This window comes from Schistocerca americana, chromosome 3 (genome assembly GCF_021461395.2).
Source record: "Schistocerca americana isolate TAMUIC-IGC-003095 chromosome 3, iqSchAmer2.1, whole genome shotgun sequence".
In the NCBI taxonomy this organism is placed as follows: Eukaryota; Metazoa; Arthropoda; class Insecta; order Orthoptera; family Acrididae; genus Schistocerca; species Schistocerca americana.
Genome location: NC_060121.1, coordinates 982,841,667 through 982,854,201, shown reverse-complemented (window position 1 = coordinate 982,854,201; position 12,535 = coordinate 982,841,667). Strand labels below are relative to the sequence as shown.

Sequence of the window (12,535 nt, the reverse complement as noted above, 5' to 3'; positions counted from 1 at the left end):
TCATTAGTCACTGTCCTCACCCATCCAGCCCCCTCCACGTTCCCATTCCAGCACTACACAGCCGTCATTTCACCGCCACACCCATTCTTTTAATTTCTTTTTATTTATCTCCTTCTGCTACTTCCCCCTCCCCCCTCTGCACCTTCTCTCCTGCCCTCCATCTAAACTGCAACACTTAACTGTCCGCGACTCTCACCATACTATCCCCCCCACCCCCCACCCTGCCCCAGCCTCCTCCTTACTGCCACCCAGTCGCCACTACCATCATGCACTGGTGCTGCTGCTCGCAGTGTGGTTTCAGTTCTCTGAGACTGCAGACATGTGTGCTAGTTGCATTTGCGTGAGTGTGTGTGTGTGTGTGTGTGTGTGTGTGTGTGTGTGTGTGTGTGTATGTGTGTTTACTGCTGACAAAGGCCTTAATGGCCAAAAGCTATAATTGTGTGAATCTCTTTGTTGTGCCTATCGCGACTCAGCATCTCTGCTATATCTTGAGTGGCAACTTTCCTTCTCTGGTATTGTTACATTCTATCCTGGATTTTCCATTGTTTGATTTTTGCCTGATGGCTTTTCTTCAATCTTAACCCTGTGCTGCTTTCCTTTGTAACAACTTTCTTTTGCATTGCTATACTATGTCCATCCTTCTTTCTTTTCTCTCCTGTGTTTCTCTTGTTGCCTTACGAACCGCACTGCATGCTCTACTTATGAGCCACACTGTATCAACCATCTCAGCCACATGCAACAGACAGCCTCAAGACCACGCTGATTGTTGGTGCACCATCTTATGTCCCACATTACTCCCGCCAATATAATTAAGCCTTCAAACTGATCACGCTCCCCGTGTCAGTTCCCGTATTTTTGCATGTTATCCCCTGCACTTTTCCAGTGCCATACGATCTTACATCTCTAACTACGAACCCCTCCCCACCCCCCACACTTTCTCCGTTCCATCCCTGTTCACACCCACTAAATCCACCTCCTGCCGTCCCCCTTCTTTACACTTATCCGCCCTCAAAGCTGCTACTCATAGTAATATACATATATTTATTAATCATTAGTTATTCCCTACTTTGACCCTTGTGACTTCTCACCAATTTTAGTGAGTTTTCGCCTTCCACTATCGTTGTCTTCCTTAGATTTCACCTCATTTCCCCCCCCTGTGCATACATTTCGTCCTTTTCGTACTTTTCACATGTATTTGGGTGTATTTTTGCGTAATTTTTTGGATGTAATTCTACTTTCTTACGTAATTTTTTGCATTTTTTGCTCCTTCCATCTGCGTCAATACAGAAAAGTTTCCTTATCCCTAGTCAGATCCGAGTCCCACATACTGTTCCTGTGTTGTTGCTTGGCTCATGAAATGACCCCTAATGGTCTTACCATCGAATTACCCATCTCTGGTTGCCACGCCCCCTTCCACAACGACCTCCACCTGTTCAGGTTCTGCCAATCCTTAGCCCTCACCAAAATAGTCCTGCAAACCCATATCAACCAAGTCCAATCCTCCTTGCAGTGCCTTCTCTCCATCCACAAAATTCTCCTGCTATGTAATCCCAAATTCCTGGAACCCATAACACACATTGAAACTCTTGCCCTGCAGGAACTTGAGCGACATACACAACGCGACCTCAAAAAGCTCTCCATCCTGCTCACCCTACTCCCACCTTGGAGTACCACTGTCCACCACTTCTACAACAACGTCCAAACCTCCCCCATGCCCACTCACTGCTGACAAACCCTATCTTGTTGACCTACTACACTCACCCCACCCTCCAAAACTCCCTCCCACCACCACACAGATCCCAACACCTAAACAGACCCACAAGACCATTATGAAACTTTCCTCTAGAAACCTTAGCCCCACAGAAATATCAGTCCTTTCCAAAGGCCTCACTTTTTGCCCCACTCCCAAATTCAACAATGTAGGACTAGTTAAAGACCTTCTCTCCTTCTCCGGGTCCCTACAGTGGAAACACTTTTTCGCCACCAACCTGACCATTCAAACTCAACCAAAGACCAATATTGAACCTTGCCTAACTCAGTTCATTCCTCCCTCCAACTGTGATCCACCCCCACTGCCTCCAAACCACCCCCTGTTAACTTTCCAGAATTTCTTAACCTCGAACCTTGCCTCACCATCATTCCCCGAATCCCTCGATATGCAAACTAACCTTACATCTGCAGAAAGAACCGCAGTCCACCATCTAAAAACTGATCCCAACCTTATAATCCTACCTGCAGACATAGGCTCCACCAGTGTTGTTTTGATCCGCGAGGATTACATGGCAGAATGACTCCGTCAGCTGTCAGATACTTCCACCTACAAACCATTCCAGTAATCCAGAAGGATCTCCAGTCACTACTCAAATCCTTAGGCCGATCCCAGAACCTCTCCCCAGAGTCCATCTCTCTTCTTACCCCTACCACTCCCCGCACTCTCACCTTCTACATGCTCCCTAAAGTCCATAAACCCAACCACCCAGGACGCCCCATTGTGGCCGGTTACCGTTCCCAACACTTTCAATCTATTAGCCGGAACCTATCCTTCTATATAAAAGATACCAACCATTTCCTTGACCGACTCTCCACTGTTCCTGTCACTAACGTGACTCAGCATCTCCACAATATGGTGAGTGGCAACTTTCCTTCTCTGGTATTGTAACATTAGGTTTTAAAATACTTGTCACATGGTACCTTGATAGTGAACGCATTATTGTGGCCAAGATAGATACGAAGCCCACACCTACTACAGTAGTACAAGTTTATATGCCAACTAGCTCTGCAAATGACGAAGAAATTGAAGGAATGTATGATGAAATTATTCAGATTGTGAAGGGAGACGAAAATTTAATAGTCATGGGTGAATGGAATTCGAGTGTAGGAAAAAGGAGAGAAGGAAACATAGTAGGTGAATATGGATTGGGGGACAGAAATGAAAGAGGAAGCCGCCTGGTAGAATTTTGCACAGAGCACAACATAATCATAACTAACACTTGGTTTAAGAATCATGAAAGAAGGTTGTATACATGGAAGAACCCTGGAGATACTAAAAGGTATCAGATAGATTATATAATGGTAAGACAGAGATTTAGGAACCAGGTTTTAAATTGTAAGACATTTCCAGGGGCAGATGTGGACTCTGACCACAATCTATTGGTTATGACCTGTAGATGAAAAATGAAGAAACTGCAAAAAGGTGGGAATTTAAGGAGATGGGACCTGGATAAACTAAAAGAACCAGAGGTTGTACAGAGATTCAGGGAGAGCATAAGGGAGCAATTGACAGGAATGGGGGAAATAAATACAGTAGAAGAAGAATGGGTAGCTTTGAGGGATGAAGTAGTGAAGGCAGCAGAGGATCAAGTAGGTAAAAAGACGAGGGCTAGTAGAAATCCTTGGGTAACAGAAGAAATACTGAATTTAATTGATGAAAGGAGAAAATATAAAAATGCAGTAAGTGAAACAGGCAAAAAGGAATACAAACGTCTCAAAAATGAGATCGACAGGAAGTGCAAAATGGCTAAGCAGGGATGGCTAGAGGACAAATGTAAGGATGTAGAGGCCTATCTCACTAGGGCTACGATAGATACCGCCTACAGGAAAATTAAAGAGACCTTTGGAGATAAGAGAACGACTTGTATGAATATCAAGAGCTCAGATGGAAACCCAGTTCTAAGCAAAGAAGGGAAAGCAGAAAGGTGGAAGGAGTATATAGAGGGTCTATACAAGGGCGATGTACTTGAGGACAATATTATGGAAATGGAAGAGGATGTAGATGAAGATGAAATGGGAGATACGATACTGCGTGAAGAGTTTGACAGAGCACTGAAAGACCTGAGTCGAAACAAGGCCCCCGGAGTAGACAATATTCCATTGGAAATACTGACGGCCGTGGGAGAGCCAGTCCTGACAAAACTCTACCATCTGGTGAGCAAGATGTATGAAACAGGCGAAATACCCTCAGACTTCAAGAAGAATATAATAATTCCAATCCCAAAGAAAGCAGGTGTTGACAGATGTGAAAATTACCGAACTATCAGCTTAATAAGTCACAGCTGCAAAATACTAACACGAATTCTTTACAGACGAATGGAAAAACTAGTAGAAGCCAACCTCGGGGAAGATCAGTTTGGATTCCGTAGAAACACTGGAACACGCGAGGCAATACTGACCTTACGACTTATCTTAGAAGAAAGATTAAGGAAAGGCAAACCTACGTTTCTAGCATTTGTAGACTTAGAGAAAGCTTTTGACAATGTTTATTGGAATACTCTCTTTCAAATTCTAAAGGTGGCAGGGGTAAAATACAGGGAGCGAAAGGCTATTTACAATTTGTACAGAAACCAGATGGCAGTTATAAGAGTCGAGGGACATGAAAGGGAAGCAGTGGTTGGGAAGGGAGTAAGACAGGGTTGTAGCCTCTCCCTGATGTTGTTCAATCTGTATATTGAGCAAGCAGTAAAGGAAACAAAAGAAAAATTCGGAGTAGGTATTAAAATTCATGGAGAAGAAATAAAAACTTTGAGGTTCGCCGATGACATTGTAATTCTGTCAGAGACAGAAAAGGACTTGGAATGGACAGTGTCTTGAAAGGAGGATATAAGATGAACATCAACAAAAGCAAAACAAGGATAATGGAATGTAGTCTAATTAAGTCAGGTGATGCTGAGGGAATTAGATTAGGAAATGAGGCACTTAAAATAGTAAAGGAGTTTTGCTATTTGGGGAGCAAAATAACTGATGATGGTCGAAGTAGAGAGGATATAAAATGTAGGCTGGCAATGGCAAGGAAAGCGTTTCTGAAGAAGAGAAATTTGTTAACATCGAGTATAGATGTAAGTGTCAGGAAGTCATTTCTGAAAGTATTCGTATGGAGTGTAGCCATGTATGGAAGTGAAACATGGACGATAAATAGTTTGGACAAGAAGAGAATAGAAGCTTTCGAAATGTGGTGCTACAGAAGAATGCTGAAGATTAGATGGGTAGATCACATAACTAATGAGGAAGTATTGAATAGGATTGGGGAGAAGAGAAGTTTGTGGCACAAATTGACCAGAAGAAGGGATCGGTTGGTAGGACATGTTCTGAGGCATCAGGGGATCACCAATTTAGTGTTGGAGGGCAGCGTGGAGGGTAAAAATCGTAGGGGGAGACCAAGAGATGAATACACTAAGCAGATTCAGAAGGATGTAGGTTGCAGTAGGTACTGGGAGATGAAAAAGCTTGCACAGGATAGAGGAGCATGGAGAGCTGCATCAAACCAGTCTCAGGACTGAAGACCACAACAACAACAACATGTTGGCCTCCCCCGTACAACTTACCTAGCAGCAAGATCTTTCTTTCTCTACTCATCTTAGTGTCATCCCTCTCTAGTAAATTCTTATTGATGATCTGCTGCACCCTAGTTTCTTCTACAGCTAATGAGGCTCCTCTCTTTCAACAGGCACAATGCTGTATCTGTCCTTTAGCTCCATAGTAACAAAACTACACAAGCTATTCCCCATTTTCCATCTCTTGTTACATTTTCCCACATCCCACTTTCTCCCCCCCCCCCCCCCCCCCCCCAACTGCTCTATCTCAATTTTTGCAGTCTCAGACTCTACCTGTAGGGCACAAATCTTCGGCTTTTGTCCTGCAATATTCCTGTCTTTTAAACACAATCTACAAATTCATAGAACAACCTCACTAGGAAACTCTTACTTTGTCACACTGCCATCAGTCCAATGGAACTACAATACACAAATTCCACACACAAATACTAAACTGTAAACCAACCTATGACAAACTGCACATTTGCCACTCATGGCACAAACATGTTCAGTACAATATTGTGTTGGGAACTGTTCAAAAATCTTTGTATTTTTACTACATAATTTGAGGTTTTTTACAAAAACAGTGGGAAAGCCAGTCAATATACACCCAACATCCCAGAAAATATGGCAAATCTGATTTGAAATTTTATTTGAAATTTTAGTAAGAGATTAAATTTGAAGAGCTAAGAAAATGGATGTGGCTGAGAGGACTATTGGCACTTTCAAAGACAGTCTATGTTGGGCTAAAAGGAGGAATAAACAAGGAAAAAGGAAACAACAAGCATATGTCGAAGAAAATGAAAAAGCAACATTAGAAAACACGAAATATAATATGATGTCATAAAGAGAAAATAATAATAGGGATTGGGAAAGAAATGGCAGAAATGGGTAGAAGCAGGAGACTGAAAAATGATCCACAGAAAATTAGCCCAATTTTATCCATGTGAATGGTACGAATGAAGCACTTGTGTAGAAACAGGATCCTACTTTCCTTGTTCTCAGTTAATAATGCTGGAGGAAGAGACAAACTAAATAAATAAATCTACATCATAATGTAATGACCAAGGTTAGAGCAGTTGTCGGAGAGAGTGTCCTATGCAGCAAGGTCTTACATTTGACCGTTAAAGACTGTATTCCATTCATTCTCACTTACAGTTCAGTCAGCATCAAGCTGACTGAACTGAGAAAAAGGTTACACATCTGTTGTGCCAAGTGTCAACAACTAGCTAACTTCCCAGTGATGAAACAACTCTTACAAGTGATGGGCTGCAATGAATAGTGGTATGGACTACACAGCATAAGATTTTCAGCAGGGGTAATTACAAGAATGTGAATCATGTGGTGAAGAAATAGGCTGAGGACATGCACAGTCTCACAAAGATGCTACTGACCAAAAACATGCTAGTCTGGATGGTGCAAGGAGAATATTATGTAGGTGAACTTTTAAAAGCATGAATTCAAGCAGGGCAGAAATCATGTTATGGCCAAAAAACATACAAAACATATAGTTTTCACAAAAAACTATTCTTTTGGCACTTTAACTACTGTTTTCCATTAAAAACAAACAAAAGTAATATTAAAAGAAAGGTAGATGTAAATGATAGATAACATGTGATATTAAAGTATCTTGTGTAAGACTGAGAAAAAACTTTCTAAAGCAGAAGAAAAGCTGTAGTCAAGAGATAAAACATCACCACCAACATATTGCAAAATCCATCAATCTGTTTTCAAAACAGCATAACACATGTGCTATACACAAATACTCCAAGAATACAGTGAAAACAATTTGGAGCACTAATAAACAAGAATAACAGCTGTAGAAGAAATGATAACACATTGAAACCAAAGACTACCAACTTAAATGATTACTTCTTCACAGCAGTAACAAATTTGAATGAATGAATTTTAAACATGCTTTTGGAACATCAAATATAAATGCATAACATGTAATGCAACAGGTACTGTTTATAACAGTGACAGCATTATTTAAATAATATGGCACCTTAAGGAGATGACAAAAATGTAACTGTAGGTTAAATATCAGTTTTGTCATGCAGATATTAAACTACAAGTAGGAGGCAAACTGCAACTAACTGTCATAACTAATGATGCAGCAGCTTGTATTTAAAGTACCAGTATTTGTGTTGATTTCACTATTTCAAACTTGGTTTAAATACTAGCTATAGTAGATTAAAGCTGGTTAATTATCAATGTAGGTTCTAACAGTTACTCTACATTAATTAATGTATAACTTAGCTCAGTCCACATTCCTGAAGATTCTCCTTCATTGTAGGATACACAGAGCAAAATGAATGACTGAATTAATCATGCTGCTTAAAAGTAGTATGTGATCTGCCTATGACGGTGTGTCTGGCAGAGTATTAAAGTGACTAGATAGGACTAACATTGCAGTCTGCCTGTGAATAGTCAGTTTGTTGAGACATATTTCCTGACAAACCTAAATACGCAATAGTGACTCATCTATAAAAATTGGAATAAGCAAATCACTTTTAACTGCAGATGTGTTTCACTCTGTCCAAATTGTTCAAATATTTTAGAGAATGAAGACTACAATGGATTACTGACTATTTTTTTCAAAGCAGAGTCAACTGATTCACAGACTGACTTTCATGAAGTATTTTCCCTGTATGATCTCATAAATCAAGTCACAGCAGAGTTATATAACAAAAGCTAAGTTGTTACAACATGCTACGATCTTGCACGATTTAAGTGTATGGATCATAATATTGTACTTCTGAAAAAAATCTGTTCTGCCGTTAATGACATCCCTCTTGTAGGTATGGTGTATTACCTTCATAAAATAACACAGACAATGGGGGATCTTCTATCTCTTCATACCAAAGATACAGACTCTTCAACCATAGAGCTGACCAACTATAAAAGTTATGTCACAATCTTGAGGACAGTCATAACTACATGACAACAGCAAAGGTCACAATCCTTGGACATGAGTTGTACTACTAGGGCATTTTATATGTAACTTTTCACAATCTGGTTCAACATTTCAGCTCTAGAATCCTTATGCAGATTCCAAGCTTACAGGGAGTGGTAACAACAACAACATTAAGATATCACTCTTGTCTGCCATTTTTATGGATAGATCGAACTTCTGCATACTTCAGCCTGTCCAGAAAGCAGCCTGCACCAAATGATTGATTTATTATGTGACAGAGCAATTATCCCATTCTGAAAACATTCACAGGATTTCTTGTCAGACTCACCACTGGCTGCTAGTTGTCCACAACCAACATTATTCTGGTCCCCTCATTTGGAGATGACAGAACCTGTCTCCATGGCATCTAGAGTTCAATGTTTCAAACTCCTCCTTGATAAAACACACTGCGGGTGGACAAGTCATCAATAAGCACCCATCAGATATAAAGTAAAAATTTGGGAACCTATATAAACTTAACAGAAAATTATAAAGATCCCACATCAGATATTTCTTCTAGAAGATAACAGTCTATTCTGTTACCTCCAACAACTACGGCAATGGAAATAGCTTTTGCCATCAATATGGACCCATTACTGCCACTGAGGATGGCACCACTTTGGTCTCCATGACAGGACACAACAGTCTTTCCAGCTATACCTCACATCCCTGCGTAAGAGGGATTATGTATTTCTGTCTACCATGCAACCACTCTCATCGATCAATCACTTAACTTTCATAGAGTAAAACACACTATTCAGCTATATGCCAAGTAACAGAAACCACAGTAAAGCTCCATGAGAAATAATAGTCTATTGCAAACAGACTCCTGTTGTTACAGATTTAGGTAACTATTTTCTTTGAATAATATCACCATAAAATCAAGATGTAGGAAACAACTAACTGAAGATAAAAAGCAATTATTTAATATGAGTGAGATAAGCAGATTTTTCCTTAAGTATGTGCTTTCCGTAAAATTACTAGGTCATGTTACCTGGTGTCAGGTCAAATATTATTAAGTAGTATAGTGGAAGTATATTGTTAATGCCGTGTGTACAGATGAACTTTTTTATGATTTGTTGGCTTGTTGTTTATCTGTATCTTAATCCAGTCCTCATTCCTGAGTGTTCTAATTCTTGGTGACATCTACAGCACACTGAATGATTTTTTTTTGCAAAGAGAAGCAGTATTCTTACATTGGAAAAGCTCATTGTCCATGGTCACTGACTAAACTCCTGAAGTGTGACTGCCACAGCCTAGTTTAGTGGTCAGCCCTAACAGCCTTCTGAAGTTTCCATTCTTTATCAGGAGGCTCAACAAGGGTAACATCAAAATGCCATTTCTAGCTGATACACCACCAAGTCTCATTATCAAATGTGACTGCATGTGGGCCACCACAGTTTATATTATGCTCACACCACAAGTTTCTGAAAATTAAGTAACTGAGTGAATTTTGCCATTAGAAATATATCTCATTGTATTCTGCTGTAGACAACAGAGCCGGTTTATCACCCTTTTTTTCACTGCTTTTTGTCTTACAAAAATTTCTTCCAGAGCAGTGCATCTAAAGTGAAGCAAAAGAAAGTAGTACAAGTATTGTGTAAAGCAAATAATCAAATATGAGGCCTCTTCAAAGATCTTCAAATTCGTACACTCGATTTTAAGAACATTTCATCCTTAATGTTTACTGTCATAATGAAAACCAATTTCAGTTCAATTGTAATTCACATAGGCATCTTCTTAGCAAACGAAAGTGCTGGCAGGTCGATAGACACACAAACAAACACAAACACACACACAAAATTCAAGCGTTCGCAACCAATGGTTGCTTCGTCGGGAAAGAGGGAAGGAGAGGGAAAGGCGAAAGGATGTGGGTTTTAAGGGAGAGGGTAATGAGTCATTCCAATCCCAGGAGCGGAAAGACTTACCTTAGGGGGAAAAAAGGACGGGTGTACACTCGCGCACACACACACATATCCATCCACACATATACCTATATGTGTGGATGGATATGTGTGTGTGTGTGTGTGTGTGTGTGTGTGTGTGTGTGTGTGTGTGCGCGAGTGTATACCCGTCCTTTTTTCCCCCTAAGGTAAGTCTTTCCGCTCCCAGGATTGGAATGACTCCTTACCCTCTCCCTCTCCCTTAAAACCCACATCCTTTCGTCTTTCCCTCTCCTTCCCTCTTTCCTGATGAAGCAACCGTTGGTTGCGAAAGCTTGAATTTTGTGTGTATGTTTGTGTGTCTATCGACCTGCCAGCGCTTTCGTTTGGTAAGTCACATCATCTTTGTTTTTTACACATAATATTTTTGTCTATTGCATCACATAGATTTTGTATTTTGGTGGAAATGTCATCAATAAGCACCCATGGGACAGAGAAAAAAATTGGGAACCAATAAAACAGAAAATTATGAACATTCCACATCAGACATTTCTTCTTGAGACTGTTTCTCTAGGCTATAGAATTGACAATTCCTGTTAACAGCTATCAACGCAAGACAAGCAGCCACTCCTTAATATAGCCAACGACTCAACCCAGTAAATTTACAAGAGATATATACAGCATGCTCCTTGGAAACAATGCAAACCAACTTAAGCCCATATTATACAGCAAAGTCCAGTCTATTCTGTATTAAAATTCCACTTATGACAAATAGAGGTCAAAATAGTAGTACCTAAGCCAAACTGGTCACATGATCCACAGATCTTAAATCTTATCAGAAGTGAATCAGACCAGCATTTGGCTGCTTTATATGCAAGATTCTGATGTGGTCTTGTCAGAGGGTGTTCCTGATGACAACTATCGTCTGACTAGTGGCATCACTGCAGTTGTCAGTAATGTTATGCCAGCTATGCAATTTCCATAATGACTGACCCTTTCCTGACCATCAACAGAGAAAAACATAGGCGTTGCGCGGTCTGGAGGATCCACCACTGTGAGTGGCATCACATTGCTGTCTGTGGGTGCTGTTACAGAAGGCCTGGGCACAACAAGTTTTGTTGGAAGTTGTACGAGTCACCCTGCAACCAGAGGGTTTACGGGAGCGGAGAACCAGATGACTGCTAACCAGAATGACGGAGATTAAATTGATTTTTGTGGCACGACCAAACTATGCGGGTGGAGCCCATGGAAAACATCACAGACCTGCATGATAGACCTGCAGGACCAGGTTGAGTGGCATCTGAATTCACAAGGCCCAACTGAGGCTGGCCACCCGGAAGGAAAAGGCCTCAGTGATGACACGCACTGGTGGAGGGCACAACACAACACAACTGAGGGGGTGCAGTGAGAAACGCTGTTAAGGAGCTCTGATGCAGCCTTCAATCAGGAGACCCTGTAAGTTGCTAGAAAACCATACAGGCATTAGGTGCAGTGTCCTTGTGGATGGCAACTGAAAAGTTGACTTTTGTTCAAGTCCACTGGCTAAGAGATTGCACAGTAAATCTGTCACACACAGCAGCTTAAAGAACACATGTACAGGTTGTATTTTAGTCATTTTGCTGTTTCATGGATTGTAAATTCAAAAAGCATGTGAAGAGACTATTCCAGAAACACTGCCCATGTTGGGTCAGCTACCACCAGAGAAATTACTGGATGAGTGACTTGGTTGTGAGTAAAACTGTAAACATTAATAGCAAGGACACATGATGGGGCTATAGGCCTAAAGATTTGTCTTGGCTGCCTGCAACTGCAGCAACCATGAACAAAAGTAAGGAGACTAGTTTAACAACACACAAGAACCAGTATCCAAAAGTAAACTTGCAGGGTGTTTGCTTATGAAATCATCTAAGTTCATTTGTTGGGTTGCATCATGAGGATTCAGCACTTCTGCAGATATATCACTCACTTGGTACACTTTCATAGGTTGGGTGTAGCTGCATTGAACTGATATAACATACCTCCTGCAAGTGTCCCTTTCTGCCACACCTGTGGCAATGTTGTGCACCAATGGGGGCAGCCGTTGCATGCTTGGCTAATGAAGCAATTTTACAACTGGGCACCAGCACTGCCAATCATTATTGGCAGTGCTGGTGCCCAGCTGTTGGTGTGACTGATTACAAAGTCAAGCAGGGCATGGGTAGATGGCGTATAGTGTGGCTAGTGCCAGAAAGCTGTCAGCCCCCACATCCTCTTCCATAATAAGCCAACTCTGGGCTGCATGGGTAGTTTCATGCCTCAGAAAGAGTGCAAGCTAATTTTAGTTCGTATTCCAAAACAAAGTCGAGTCTACACCTTACGAGGTTCTGTTATGGGGAAAAAAGATCCATGTT

General features: G+C 41.0%; 1 protein-coding gene across 1 annotated transcript in view; it reads right to left on the bottom strand.

The window, feature by feature from the left end:
* LOC124605475 (intraflagellar transport protein 172 homolog) overlaps positions 1-12,535 on the bottom strand; it is a 320,057-nt gene that overhangs the window by 149,217 nt on the left and 158,305 nt on the right. The window lies entirely within an intron of this gene.